The sequence below is a fragment of the Carcharodon carcharias genome, chromosome 22 (genome assembly GCF_017639515.1).
Source record: "Carcharodon carcharias isolate sCarCar2 chromosome 22, sCarCar2.pri, whole genome shotgun sequence".
NCBI classification, from domain to species: Eukaryota; Metazoa; Chordata; class Chondrichthyes; order Lamniformes; family Lamnidae; genus Carcharodon; species Carcharodon carcharias.
The window spans coordinates 10,287,671-10,303,119 of NC_054488.1; the positions used below are offsets into that span (position 1 = coordinate 10,287,671).

Sequence of the window (15,449 nt, forward strand, 5' to 3'; positions counted from 1 at the left end):
ATTTATTGTGTATTCCTTTGTTCTGTTTGACCTCCCCAAATGCATCATTTCACACTTCTCTGGGTTGAATTCCATTTGCCACTTTTCTGCCCACCTGATTGATATTTTCCTCCAGCCTACTGCCTCCCTCCTCACTATCACTCACGAGGCCAATTTCTGTGTTGTCTGCAAACTTCTTGATCCTGTCCCCTAAAATAACATTCAAATCATTGACATATACCACAAAAAGCAGGTACTGAGCCCTGTGGAACCCCACTGGAAACAGCCTTCTGGTCTCAAAAACACCTGTCAACCTGTTTCCTGCCACTGAGTCAATTTTGTATCCAACTTGCTTTATTCCCCTGGATCCCATAGGCTTTTATTTTCTTTAACCAGTCTGCCATGTGGGACCTTGTCAAAAGCCTTGCTAAAATTCATGTGGACCGAATCAACTGCACTACCCTCATCAATCCTCCTTGATATCTCCTCAAAACATTCAATCAAGTTAGTCAGACAAATCCATTAACAAATCCATGCTGACTGTCTTTGATTACTCTGTGCCTTTCTAAGTAACAGTTCATTCTGTGTCTCAGAATTGATTCCAATAATTTGCCCACGACCAAGATTAGACTGACTGGCCTGTAATTATTCGGTCTATCGCTTGCTGCCTTTTTAAACAAAGGTACAACAGTCCTCCAATCCATCCTTCTGTATCCAGTGACAATTGGAAAGTGATGGCCAGAGCATCTGCTATTTCCTCCCTGGCTTCTTTTAATAGCCTGGGTACATCTCATCTGGCCCTGGTTATTTATCAACTTACAAGGATTCTAAATTCCTTAATATTCCTCTCTCCCTACATTTATCATATCCAATACTTCACACTCCTCCTGCTTAACTACAATGTCTGCATCATCCCCCTCGTTTGTGAAGACATATGCAAAGTATTCATTCAGAACCATTCTCACATCTTCCACCTCCACAAAAAAGGTTACCTTTCTGTCTTTTACGGGCCCTACTCTTTTTCTTATTTATCCTCCTATTCTTAATGAATTGATGAAACATCTTTGGGTTCTCCTTGATTTTGCTTGCCAATATTCTTTCATGCCCTCTCTTTGTTTTCCTAATTTCCTTTTTGATTTCACTAATGCACTTTCTATACTCCTCTTGGCTTTCTGTAGTGTTGAGTTCTCAGTGTTGGACATAAGCTTTTCTTTTCTGCCTCATCTCTCCCTGTAAACTCCTTGACAACTGTGGGGCTGGGTGGGGACGGGGTCTAGCTTTGACTGTCTCACTCTTTTTCTTTGTGGGACCCCGTTCACTCCGAATCTTGAAACTCCCCTTTTGATACCTTCCATTGTTCTGACACTGATTTACTTTCAAGTAGCTGTTTCCAGTTTACTTTTACTAAACCACTCTTCAGTTTAGTAAAATTGGCCTGGTCGCAATTTAGAAATTTAACTAAAAGCAAAATACTGCGGATGCTGGAAATTTGAAATAAAAACAGAAAATGTTGGAAAAACTCAGCAGGTCTGGCAGCATCTGTGGAGAGAGAAACAGTTAACGTTTTGAGTCTAATATGACTTCTTCGGAACTGAGAGAAGTAGAAATGCGATGGGTTTTCACTTTGATGTAGTATAAACTGCTGCTCCCTTTACTATTGGCATTCTTGTGGACTGACCTGATGAGTGCAAAACTAAAAGCTTTGACAGCATGTCTCTTTTTTCAGCACTACTCATGTTAAAAACTGAATTATGATCACTACCACCAAAATGCTCTCCCACCTCCACTCCTTTCATCAGTCCAGCTTCATTTCCTAAAACTTAAGTCCAGAACTGCACCCTCTTTTGTTGGACTTGCTACATACTGGCTGAAAAATTCTCCTGAATGCACCTCAAGTATTCTGTTCCCTCAATTCCTTTCACACAAACCATCCCAGTTAATATTGGAGTAATTAAAATTCCCTACTATTCCTATTGTTTTTACACTTCAGAGGTTTGCCTACATATTTGCTCTCCTGTATTCTTCTGACTGAGGGTCTATAGTATGCTCCCAATAGTGTGACTGCCCCTTTTTTGTTCCTTAGCTCAATCCATTTGGCCTCATCTGACGATCCTTCTAACATACCACGCTCCTCACAGCTGTGATTGTTTATTCAACCAAAATTTCCAGCCCCATCCCCTCTCTATCATGTATGAAAAGCCTGTAACCAGGAATGTTGAGCTCCCATTCCTGTCCCTCTTTAAGCCATGTTCCTGTAGTAGCTATATCATACTGCCACATTTCTATCTGTGCCCTCAGCTCATCTGCTTTATTTGTTATACTCTTTGTATTGAAGCATATACCCTTGAACACTGCCAAACTCCTTTTTTAAATTTTCTAACTTTTGTTTCTTCTGCCTTCTAGTCTCATTCACCAAGTTTTTTCCTTCCATTTCTGACTTTTGTCCCATCTGAACTCATAAATATCACACTTTTGAGGTTGAGTATGGTATATTGTTGGGGCACAGGAGATCATACTTTAACTTTGCATCTGGTTGTGCCTTGTACTAACACTGCGTGCCTGAACTGGGAAAAGTACCTTTCCTAAGAAAGGACACCGATCGCCTTGAGTGCAAGGAGAATTTCTTTTTTTCCCCCCCAACAAGAAATGGTGGCGTGGTGGTAATGTCACTGGACTAGTAATCCAGAGGCCCAGTCTAATGCTCTGGGGGCACAGGTTCAAATCCCACCATGGCAGCTGGTGGAATTTAAATTCAACTGCAAATTGAAAACTACTCTCAGTAATGGTAGTGATGTAATTATCATGATTTGTTGCAAAAGCCCATCTAGTTCACTAATTTAGGGAAGGAAATCTGCCATCCTTGCCCAGTCAGACCTACATGTGGCTCCAGACCCACAGCAATGTGGTTGACTCTTAACTGCCCTCTGAAATGGCTGGGTAAGCCAGTTCAAGGTCAACTAGGGATGCGCAACAAATGTTTGCCTTGCCAGCAATGCCCACATCCCATGAGAGAATATATATATTTTTTAAAAGCAGTTTAAGCATTCAGGGCAAACTAGCCATTGAACAAAATCAATAGATTCAGATTTTGAATTGCCAGTGCCTCACAGCCAATCATGTCAGACATGATCATGTCATGTGGTCCAATAGTGATTTGAGATTACTTAAGCATCAACAGTACAACTGGGCTGAATTTTCAAGATCCACTCATGGTGCCATCAGAACCTTCCCACTTTCCAGGAATGCACAGGCTAAGTGAAGATCTAAACAACTATCAAACATCAAGCCACTTCCTCCTGTAACCAAAGGCTCTGCTATTAGAAGCATTTAACTCTGAAGTAATACATCATCCAATAGGAAACATATTTATCATTCCTTTCAGGCTTTGTATCATTCAACTTTAAATTGACAGCTTCCTTTATAGAACAAATAAAAAAAATGAGATAAGTCAATAATAAAAGAACATTTATGATTCAGGTAATGGACAAAGAAAAACAGCTAATGGAAATGAACGTGATGAAGGATAATTAAGTCCACTACCTGTGTTGCTAAGTGTTTATCCTATTTTCCCTCTTGATGGATAAAGAACTTTGTACTGCTTAAGGAGCAAACAGGATGACATTGTTGTATCAGATCAGCATCTAATGCCAGCAGACTAATAGTAATAGAGAGACAGTGGCAGTGTTAGCACTCTTTTCAACTGTCAATGGATTAAAAAAAAATTCCAGTGATGCCAACAGACTTTCCTCAAAACATTCTAAACTATAAAGCCAACTTGACTTATATTTAATCTGGGCATAGATTCATACATCACAAAATACTGTGTCTGGGCTGGCTCTTTGGCATGGTTATCTAATTCCTCTCACTTTCTTGTCCCATAGACTTGCAAATTTTTCCCATTCATGCATTTATCCAATTCTCTTTTGAAAGTTACTATTGAACACCTTTCCTCCCACTACTCTTTCAGAATCCAGATCAGAACAACGCACCATATGTATATTTAAAAAAACTCATCGTGCACCTGTACGTTGGCTAGTTATTTTAAATCAGTGTGCTCTGACTCTTTGGCCATGGAAACAGTTTCTCACTAATCACTTCATCAAAATCCTTCATATTTTGAATGCCTCAATGAAATCCCTCCTTAAGCCTTCTCTGCTTTTAGGAAGTACAATCCCTGATTCTCCAGTCTTTCCATATGGTACCATTTTGTTAAAACTCTTCTACACCCTCTACAAGGCCTTGAAATCCTTCCTGAAGAATGGTGCCCAGAATGTTTTTAAAAATTCATTCTTGGGAGGTGGGTGTCGCTGGCTGGGCCAGCATTTATTGCCCATTCCTAACTGCCCTTGAGAAGGTTATTACTAAGCAAGTGCTAATGACTCCTTCCATTACTTCATGATGGAGAGTAGGCCGATGGGGTTGTAATTGCCCAGGTTGGATTTGTCCTGCTCTGTGCATACAGGACATACCTGGGTAAATAGTTGGGTAGATGTCAGTGTTGTAGCTGTACTGGAACAGCTTGGCTAGGGGCATGGCAAGTTCTGGAGCACACGTCATCAGTACTATAGCCGGAATATTGTCTTTGCAGTATCCAGTACCTTCAGTCATTTCTTGCTATCATGTGGAGTGAATCAAATTGGCTGAAGACTGACATCTGTGAAGCTGGGGACCTCCGGAGGAGTCCAAAGTGGATCATCCACTCGGCACTTCTAGCTGAAGATTGTAGCAAATGCCTTACATTTTGCACTGCTGTGCTGGGCTCCTTCATCATTGAGGGTGGGGATAATTTGTGGAGCCTCCTCCTCCAGTGAGTTGTTTAATTGTCCAGCACCATTCATGACTGGATGTGGCAGGACTGCAGGTTAGATCTGATTCGCTGATTGCGGGATCGCTTAGCTCTGTCTATCACTTGCTGCTTATGCTGTTTGGCAAGCATGTAGTCCTGTGTTATAGCTTCACCAGGTTGACACCTCATTTTTAGGTATGCCTGGTGCTACTCCTGGCATGCCCTCCTGTGCTCTTCACTGGCCTGGTGGTGATGGTCGAGTGGGGGATATTCTGGGTCATGAGGTGGTTGTATACAATTCTCCTGCTGCTGATGGCCTACAGCGGCTCATGAATGCCCAGCCTCGAGTTGCTAGATCTGTTCGAAATCTATCCTATTTAGTACGGTGGTGGTGCCATGCAACATGACGAAGGGTATCCTAAACGTGAAGGTGGGACTTCATCCTCAATGACAGTATCAGTAGGAGTGACTGCCGCTCAGTCATGGACAGATGCATCTGTGGCAAGCACGCTGGTGAGGATGAGGTCAAGTATGTTTTTCCCTTTTGTTGGTTCCCTCATCACCTGCTGCTGACCCAGTCTAGCAGTTGTGTCATTAAGGACTCGGCTAGCAGTGGTGCTACTGAGCCACTCTTGGTGATGGACGTTGAAGTCCTCCACCCAGAGTAAATTCTGTGCCCTTGCCACCCTCCAAGTGATGTTCAACAAGAGGAGCACTGATTCATCAGCTGAGGGAGGGCAGTACGTAGTAATAAGCAGGAGATTTCCTTGCCCATGTTTGACCTGATGCCACGAGACTTCATGGGGTCTGGAGTGGATGTTGAGGACTCTCAGGGCAACTCCCTCCTGACTGTATACCACTGTGCTGCCACCTCTGCTGGGTCTTGCCCGTGGGTGGGACAGGACATTTCCAGGGATGGTGATGGTGGTGTCTGACTCCATGTAAGGTATGACTCTGTGAGGGTGACTATGTCAGGCTGTTGCTTGACTAGTCTGTGAGACAGTTCTCCCAATTTTGGCACAAGCCCCCAGATGTTAGTAAGGAGGACTTTGCAGGGTCGACAGGGCGGATATTACCTTTGTCATTTCTGGTGCCTAGGTCGATGCCGCTTTCATTCCTTTTCTGTGACTTTGTAGTGGTTTGCTTGGCCATTTCAGAGGGCATTTAAGAGTCAACCACATTGCTGTGGGTCTGGAGTCACATGTAGGCCAGACCAGGTGAGGATGACAGATTTCCTTCCCTAATGGACATTAGTGAACCAGATGGGTTTTTACAACAATCGACAATGGTTTCATGGTCATCATCAGACTTTTAATTCCAGATTTTTATTGAATTCAAATTTTACCATCTGTTGTGGCGGGATTCAAACCCAGGTCCCCGGATTACTAGTCCAGCGACAATACCACTACGTCATCGCCTCCCCTAAAATACTCCAGCTGAGGCTTAACCAGTAACTTATAAAGGTTTGAATGACCTCCATACTCTTGTACTCCATGCCTCTTATTTACAAAGCTGAGTACCCAATGTGTTTTTTTAAAAAACAGCTTAATCTGCTCGTACTGCCACCTTCAAAGATTTGTGTACATGAACCCCCCGAGTCTCTCTGTTTCTGCACCTACTTTAAAATCTCTATTGTGAAACCTGAGCAATAAGAGCAGAATTCCCAGAATGATTTTATACCTCTTGTTTTAAGTGTATCTTGAAGTCTGATTGCCCAAAAACATAACAAGGAGGAGGAGTGCAAGAATGCCACCAGAATCCTTATGACATTGCCATGTTTTAGTGTCTGTCATCATGAATGCTGTGCAGCTCCTCCCTTTGCACTGGTTCGATATACAACCCATGCCCAGCAAAAACAGTTGAACATCATTATAATGTTGAGGTGCTAAAATCAGTTAAATCTACACTTGGCATTTTCAGTTTACAAATAGTTGTAACCATGAATATAAGTAAATCTATTAGCACAAAAACCAAAGCTGATACTCTAGTGCAGCACTGACAGATGTAAACTTTCCAAGGCACTATTTTAAAGAGGAGGAGAGTTATCCGTGGTGTCCTGGCCAATATTTATCTCTCAACCAACATCACAAGACCAGATTATCTGGTCATTATCGCATTGCTGTTTGTGGAAGTACACTTCCTATATTACAACAGTAGCTAGACTTCAAAAGTACACTATTGACTGTAAAGCACTTCTGGAATATCCTGCAGTTGTGAAATATATGCATGTGTATATAAATACAAATATTTCTTTCCTTTTTAAAGCTATTTAATCACTTGGTATTCAATAAGTGAAAATATTAGTGGTTAATGCCCATAACAATGAGATCTCCAAATCAGAGATCCAGGATTATTTACTTCAGAATCCCCAGACAACATCTAGAGCCGAGGGACAGAACAAGCGTGCCATTCGCAAATATCAATACTCGTTTGTACCACGGCAGTTCCCAACTTTTAGCTCAAACCTAATTATTCCATAACATTTATAAACTTTAATTAACAACCTCGTAGTGATGCCTGGAATTGAATAAAGAAAATATTTCAAAGAGCGTTATAGACCAGAAATAACCGCCCAGTCCATCATCCCTATACTGGCGTTCCTCCTCAACATGACCCACCCACTAATCCAACTCTCTAAATCTACCCCGCAAGCTACCAACTGCACCTGATTCAAGTTTAAAACTGATTGAAGATGTGTGGTGGAGCGCTTATGTTCCAACGACCTTTGTGCAAAGACGTGTTCTTAAACCCCTTAAATTCTTGACTCCAGCCCCAATTAACTCTGGCTATCAGTTCTCACCCCTTAAGAAAATCTGTTCTTTAAAAAAACCTAATGACTCTAATTAGTCATTATAATATTAAACTGTTACTGACTGCTTCATTATATTGAGGACTTGGCTGGGTTCAAAAAGGGTTTGGACGCATTGTCGCAAATTGGTCTCCTGCCCGAGTGTCCTGTGTGTTAACTTTGCGAAGCTGGAAAGTTCAATTCAGTGAATTCTCTAAAGAGGGAATGAATGCAACGCTTTCCAACTGATATCAGCAACAACAGAGAGAAAAGAGGTCAAGTCTGATATTGCAATAAACATTGTAGTATAACTCCCCATTTTGCTGTGTAACTCCACATTTAAATCCCCAGTTGTTAAGGTCAACTTGATAGATCTCACCGTTTAGACCAGTCGCTCTCCATTCAGTTGTTTTCTGGGTGGTAAATGCTGGGGGAGCCTCACATTGTTTAGCTCCACATATCTGGGCTCTTGCCTCTGGGACGGCGACATCTCACGGAAGCGCCGAACCACGTCCCAGCTGGTATGTGCGGGTACCTCTCCCACACCCATCTCCCTCTCCAGTTTATCGGCCTCCTCCGGCAACACCTTGCTTTTCCCGGACCGCCTTTCGGAAAACTTGCCGGCCAGCTTGGCTGAACCCTTCCCCCTGACCACGGAGTCTTTCTGCAGTTCCTCCAGGGGGACCTCAATGTTGCCTGTGCACCAGGAGAGCCACCAGATCAAGCTAAAGAAGATGATGATGGAGCCGCTGTAAATGAGACAGTCTCCAAAACCCCTGCCATCCACCCGCACATTGGCAAAAATGCCAATGAAGAGTAAGGATAGGCCTCCCACGTCCAAAGCAATAGCTATCCAGAATAAACCAGGACACCTCCCAATACCTCTCAGCAATACCATTGCCTGTGGCATGCAGCCCACCACCAATAAAAAAAAAGTTTGAGTGCAAACTTCCCCAGGTGTTGCTCCTGGGCAAACCAGCTGCTCGTGACGTAAATCCTGTTCTGTTTGGACGGAGAAATCGTGAGTTAATGTCTCTTAACAGTGTTACATGCAAAGTAACAGAATAAGCTCTTAAAAACATTTTAATATAGTATATAGGAATACTTATCCCTTTCATTTTTAGCATGATTTTGAATTGAAATATGCAAAGGCTTAGTAGTGCAGCTCTCTCGCCTGCGAATAATAAGTCTGAAATAACATTTTTAACCAGTTAGCTTTTTTTTTGCTGAGAATGGCTGACATGTAGTTAGGCATTTGAGTGTGCCATAGGTTATGTCACTGAGTGTGCTTCTGCAGGTTTGGGATTACAGCCTGAGGAGTGAGTTTGCATAGAACTAACAACATTTAAAGAAAATTTACCTGTAAATCCATATCAATCCAAAAATTCTTATATTTATATAGCACCTTTGACATCGTAAAATCTCCCAAGGCCCTTCACACCAGTATTATACTAAATTTCACACAAGCCATGAATGATGAACAGCTTGGCCAAGAGGTCAGTTTTAAGGAACACCTTCAAAGAGGAAAGAGAAGTAGAGAGCTGGAGAGATATCAAGATGGAATTCTACACCTTGAGGTCTAGGCAGCTGAAGGTGGAGTGATTAAAATTGCCAACCCCAAAGAGACCAGACCTGGGAGGAACACAGATATCTGGGATGACTGGAGGGCTGGAGGAAATTCCAGAGAAAGGGAGAGATTTGAAAACAAGGATAAGAATTTTAAAATTGAGAGGTTGTTTAACTGAGAGTCCCTATAGGTCAGTGAACACAGAGATGATGATGAATGGGACTTGACAAATGGGCAGCTGAATTTTGGATGAGTTCAAGTTTAGAATGTGGGTGGTCAGCCAAAAATACATTGGAATGATCAAATCTGGGAGTAACAAAGGCATGGGTGAGGGCTTCAGCAGCAGATGAGCTGACGCAGGGGCGGAGTTGAGCAATGTTGTGGAGGTGGAAATAGGTGGCTTTGGTGATTGCACGGATATTTGGTCAGAAGCTTATATAAACGTCAAATGTGACACCAAGGTTGCAAACAGTCTGGTTCAGTCTCAGAAATTTGCCAGAGAGTGGGATGAGGTCAATGGCTGGGGGATAGTTTTGGGAAAGGGGCTGAAAACAGTGGCTAAACTATAATATGCCCATGGATTTTTCTTTTTGCCATGCAATTGGTAACTGTACATTTGCAACTGTTTGAAAATATCCTCCACAAGTAGCTGGCGAGTGCAGTCTGGAGATTATATTGGGCACATGGACAAATCAGACAGTAATAGAAAGCAGTCGACTATTTCTCCAATTGCAATTTTAAAAATATGGCAAGGTCTAAGTGAAAGGCTATGGAGCACAAGGCACAGGGCAAGGCATAGATTAAATCAGCAAGTATTTGAAGGTGCCAAACTTGAAGTTTGAAAGTCTATGGATTGAAATGAATGTTGAAACAAAGATTAAATCATTGTAACAGGTATGAAATATAGGAGCGATAAGGGCAATGTATAAGTCTGCCCCTAGTGGCAGTGTGGGAACATGCATTACAGTACATGTCGCCTGGTCTCAAGGGTCAATGGCGATGCTACTTTCCAAAATATTGTACAAAATATAACAAGTAATATTCATCTCACAGCACAATTCCTTTTTTTAAAAACCTGGGCAGGAAAACTGCTGTTGTTATTTTGACAGGAAATAACTCTGTTTATCATGTTGTGACTCAGCATATGATATGCCACCATTAATGTTGTTCCAAGGAGTGTATATATTCAATTAAAACACAATAATACAAACTTTGCCAGAGATCTGTTTTGTCACGCTCAGTCTGCATTTGCTATAAATGTGAAGCATCATTCTCAAGCAGGCACACAGTCTGCTTGCTGATCTGTACAGCCCATTTAATCTGATGTGATGTTGGTCATCTTTTTAACAGGCAAATAAAGCCAAAAGTTAACATTTATATATTACAAAAGTTACAAGATAATTGGGGGAATAAGGTTACATAAATACACAGCAGGTTCAATTGACTGTTTTAATGGAATCATTGTTTTAATCCCAGGTTAATCGCAATAATCTGTCAACATGATTTTACCATATCACTGGTTTGCAAAGTGATCTTGCATATATCGGGGCAAGTAGCTTTTACAACATTTACTGCAAGTTTTATTCTACAAACTGTGTTTAGCCTCAACTATGAGGAATGATTTACAACTGTTGTGATTTTTCCATCATACTGTCTTAGTATATGTCTGAGTCATATCTGGATTAGACTAAAAGGACAGTTTGTCAGGATTCATGCTGTCCAATTTATTCCTGCCTCTGATGCCTGATTAACTGAAGCACAAGATGGTTAGTATAATAAGGAAAAATATGCAATTTATTAACTTATTTTTGTTACTCTTTCAGCTATCTACATCATGTACAGTAGCCAGGCTGGGCATCTGCCAATACTACTCTGTAACTGAGCATTAGTGTGTGCAGTTGTGACCTGGACTGTTTTGTCTTCTGTGTGTTGATGGACATGACCTCTACTCTCACTGACAACTCCATCAAATGGGCAATCGTTCATGCTACAGCAGATTAGTAAACCAACCCCTTGATATTACTCAATCTTTCATCTGCTGTAGCTCAAGTTAGATTATCAGTAAGTGATTTTGATGAAAGGCACAGTTTTTAGATACTCATGAAGAATGCTGAGATTGTCCTTATTTTTCCTTCAAAGTCTGTACTTTCTTACCAAATATAAACATGGCACAATGTTACATCAAACTACCACTGTATTTTGTTTGCATGTCATCAATGTCATACACTCATTTGGATTCTGTATAGACTGTCTGCTGATTCATTTTACCAGTTTACCTTAATGTGACACTAATGACAGTTTTAGGAGGCAAGTCAAGCTAAAATGTAACATCTAAGGTAAGGGGCAGGAGGTTTAGCGGGAATTTGAGGAAATTGTTTTACACCCAGAGGGTGGTTGGAATCTGGAACATACTGCCTGAGGGGGTGGTAAAGGCAGGAACCCTCACAACATTTAAGAAGCATTTAGATGAGCACTTGAAACGCCATAGCATACAGGACTACAGGCCAAGCTGCAAAATGGGATTAGAATAGATGGGTGCTTGATGGCCGGCATGGACACGATAGGCCAAAGGGCCTGTTTCTGTGCTGTATAACTCCATGACTCTATGTTATTAAAGCAATATATGATTGAGGATAGTACATATTATGATAGTTAACCTTTGCTTACACAAAACCAAGTTGGGTCCGTATTCCCTATTTTGATGCTCCTTCAGCTTATTCTAAGTATACTGCTTTCAGTCACTCCAGTATTCACGAAGACAGCTTTTCAAAAAGGAATCTCTAAAGTAGTGAACATACTGTTCTAGCATAAGTGCAAAAAAAATACAATACTAATGGAAAAAGAGAAAAAGTGTACAAAGACATTATCTTTGTGCTCAATCAATATGTAATAAGCCTTTAAAAAAATTTGAGTTCCTAATGGCATTTATTATGCTGTTTTATTAAACTACCAAATGGTTGCAGGAAGTTCCATCTGAGAGCCAAGGCAATTTGTGCACTTATCCAGGCAGTAACAGATTTCAACAAATTTGCTTTGTTGCCAAGAACAACTTAGAAGATAATAAAATATTCTCAACTGTCAGGACATGCAATATTAGGTCATCTTCTAACATAAATTATATGGATTGGAACAGGCACTTCAGTTTCTTTTTAATTTCTCTGATTAGCTAAATAAACTTTAGTGTCTTTTTTTATTGAGTTCAATGTCGGTCTTCTCTCATTCCTTAGGTAAAAGCAAAGTACTGCGGATGCTGGAAATCTGAAGCAAAAACAAACATTGTTGGAAAAGCTCAGCAGGTCTGACAGTTAATGTTTTGAGTCTGTATGACTGTGAGTCATCTGGACTCGAAATGTTAACTCTGTCTTTCTCTCCGCAGATGCTGTCAGACCTGCTGAGTTTTTCCAGCAATTTTTGTTTTAGTTTCTCCCATTCCTTATTTTGCTATCTTCTCGTTCTGTGGCCTCCTTGCATTGTACATTATTTTTATCCTCGGGGAAGGAGATATTCCAACGTACATGAATTCTATTCTGTAATTGATGGCAAAGACTGCCATAGAATGAGCCTCTCTGAGTTCCCCTTCATCTCAGTGGGAAAATGTCTCTCTCCGCCTTGTGCAATCCCTGTAATCAATTGTTTGGCTGTAGTATGGACATTGTTGTCTGGAGCATAGTGGCTACAGATATAGACTTCCCATTACTTGGTGCAATGTATTTGCTCCAGTTAATTGCCATCCTGCTCAAACTTGGAATTATTAATTCTTGCAGTTTTATTTTCCTTTATATCCTTTCATCATTGGTTTGTATTATGGTAGCATTGTGCAGACAGTAGGCCCTTTCCAGTACCTGTCTGACATGGACATTCTTCAATTATAAGTTGAGATGGCAAATGTTAGGGTGCTATTTTATTGCACATTCTATCCTTGCATTTAACCGCATTTGTGCATTATTGATTGGTGGGTTATTGGATAAAGATCAGTAGGGGGATCCTGGGTTGATCTTTTCCTTCCCGAGCCAGTGGCACTAAGACCAATTGCAGTGTGCCCACAACATCTCGGCTGACATCAAATAAATTAGTCAATTAACAAAGAAGGTGTACTAAAGGCCAAGGGTAGGTTTTCAGGTGGATCGCTCAAACAGGGAATAAATAAAGAAAAACACTGAAAAGCAGATGATTACAAATGGAAACACTCAGCAGGAGCCTCATTGTAGACACTGGGCCAAATATCTACTTTTACAACACTCAGAAGGCAATTAGGCTCCAAATCTTGGGGAGATATTTTTTAGCACAAAAAGGATAAGAAACAATACAGTGCCAAAACTATGAGACAATCTTATTGCCGATAGGAACTATATTATTGTTATTTTTTAGGTCTAAGAATGTAACCTGAGAGGAGTTTTGGCTGCTCTCTGTTGAAAGCTAATGTTGAAATCACATTACTCCTCCGTTCTGAGAGTTAAAATCACTATTAAAAGTTGAAAAAAATATTGTTCTGACTATAGTAGAAATGTTTTAACACAAACCATTCCAGGGTAACAGGATGTAGACTCTAGATTACAATTTCTCATGTTGTGAGTACTTGATTTCTGCTCACAAGTTCAGAGCTGTGATGGTAGGGGGTAGGTATTGATTATTATGTGATGGTAGGGGGTAGGTATTGATTGTTATGTGATGGTAGGGGGTAGGTATTGATTGTTATGTGATGGTAGGGGGTAGGTATTGATTACTATGTGATGGTAGAAGGTAGGTATTGATTGCTATGTGATGGTAGAAGGTAGGTATTGATTGCTATGTGATGGTAGAGGGTAGGTATTGATCGCTATGTGATGGTAGAGGGTAGGTATTGATCTCAATGTGATGGTAGAAGGTAGAGTCATAGAGGTCTACAGCACAGAAAAAGGCCCTTCGGCCCATTGAGTTTGGACCCATCAAACAATTGCCTAACTATTCTAATCCCATTTTCCAGCACTAGGCCCATAGCTTGAATGCCATGGCATCGCAAGTGCACATCCAAATACTTCTTAAATGTTATGAAGGTTTCTGCCTCTACCACCCTTTCAGGCAGTGAGTTCCAGATTCCCACCACCCTCTGGGTAAAAAAATTCTCCCTCACATCCCTCTAAACCTCTTGCCCCTTATCTTAAATCTATGCCCCTTGGTTATTGATCCCTTCACCAAGGGGAAAAGTTCCTTCCTGTCTACCCTATCTATGCCCCTCATAATTTTCTACACATAGATATTGATTACTATGTGATGGCAGGGGGTAGGTATTGATTACTATGTGATGGAGCAGGAAGGTAAAATGTGTAGCCAATTTTAGACTGTCCCTATGGCTCTCAGACAAAAAACAGCAAAGAAAGTATTATTCCAGACAACACTCTCTCAATATTTTGGGCAGACACCCTTTCATAAAAGGGGAGATGGTGGCATAGTGGTAATGTCACTGGGCTAATAATCTAGAGTTCTAGGCTAATGTTCTGGGACAAGGGTTCAAATCCCACTGCAGCTGCTGGAATTTAAATTCAATTAATAATCTGGAATTGAAAAGTTAGTCTCACTAATGATGACCATGAAACCATTGTCAATTGCTGTAAAAACCCATCTGGTTCCCTAGTGCCCTTTAGGGGAGGGAATCTGCTGTCCTTACCCTGTTTGGCCTACATGTGACTCCAGACACACACAAATGTGGTTGACTCTTAACTGCCCTCTGAAATGGTGTGGCAAACCACTCAGTTTGAGGGCAGTTAGGGATGGGCTACAAATGCTAGCCTTGCCAGCAAGGCCCACACCCCATGAAAGAACAAATTAAAAACTGGCTCTTGCTCTGTCACCCTACTTGGATTCCGAGCTGGGGCGTAGGTGTGTGGTATGAAGAAACTGAAAACAAAAAGTTGGCAAGGATTATCCAAAACTGTCACTTAAATAATCCTCTCAACACAGGGAAATTTAATTAAAATATTTTGTGGTTGATCCTCCCAAACCTACCTGTGGAAATCACAGATGAAATCTCAAATTCTAACCTTCACTCTGTTTAAACAAAAAACAGAAAATGGGATAAATTGGTAAATTTAATTCTACTTTATGTTATTTTGTATTACTTTTTTTTATTTCTTAGCTGAGTATTATTGAATTTGAGGTTTTAATCTGTTGTCACCTAAGATGTAAGAAAATCATGGCGACTTTTTGTCAAATTGTTCTCTGATGATGTTTCTGTGAAGTGCAGTAGGATATGTTCTTATGTTAAAGGCACTAGATAAATGAACAGTATTGTTGAAAAATGTTGTTCATACTTCAAATGGGTGTGTTTGTGATTTATTTGAGATTAACATTAA

The 15,449-nt window shown here is 40.9% G+C and overlaps 1 protein-coding gene across 2 annotated transcripts in view; it reads right to left on the minus strand.

The window, feature by feature from the left end:
* The window catches only part of LOC121293828 (phosphoinositide-interacting protein-like), a 33,110-nt gene that overhangs the window by 6,969 nt on the left and 10,692 nt on the right, over positions 1 to 15,449 (minus strand). Inside the window, exons 3-4 of one of the 2 annotated variants that reach the window (XR_005946605.1) lie at positions 15,103 to 15,144; positions 8,101 to 8,278 (exon numbers count right to left, since the gene is read on the minus strand). The gene's annotated coding sequence lies outside the window, so the exon portion shown is untranslated. Of the gene's footprint in view, positions 1 to 8,100; positions 8,279 to 15,102; positions 15,145 to 15,449 lie in introns of those variants that run through there. The other variant, XR_005946604.1, reaches the window with a different exon arrangement.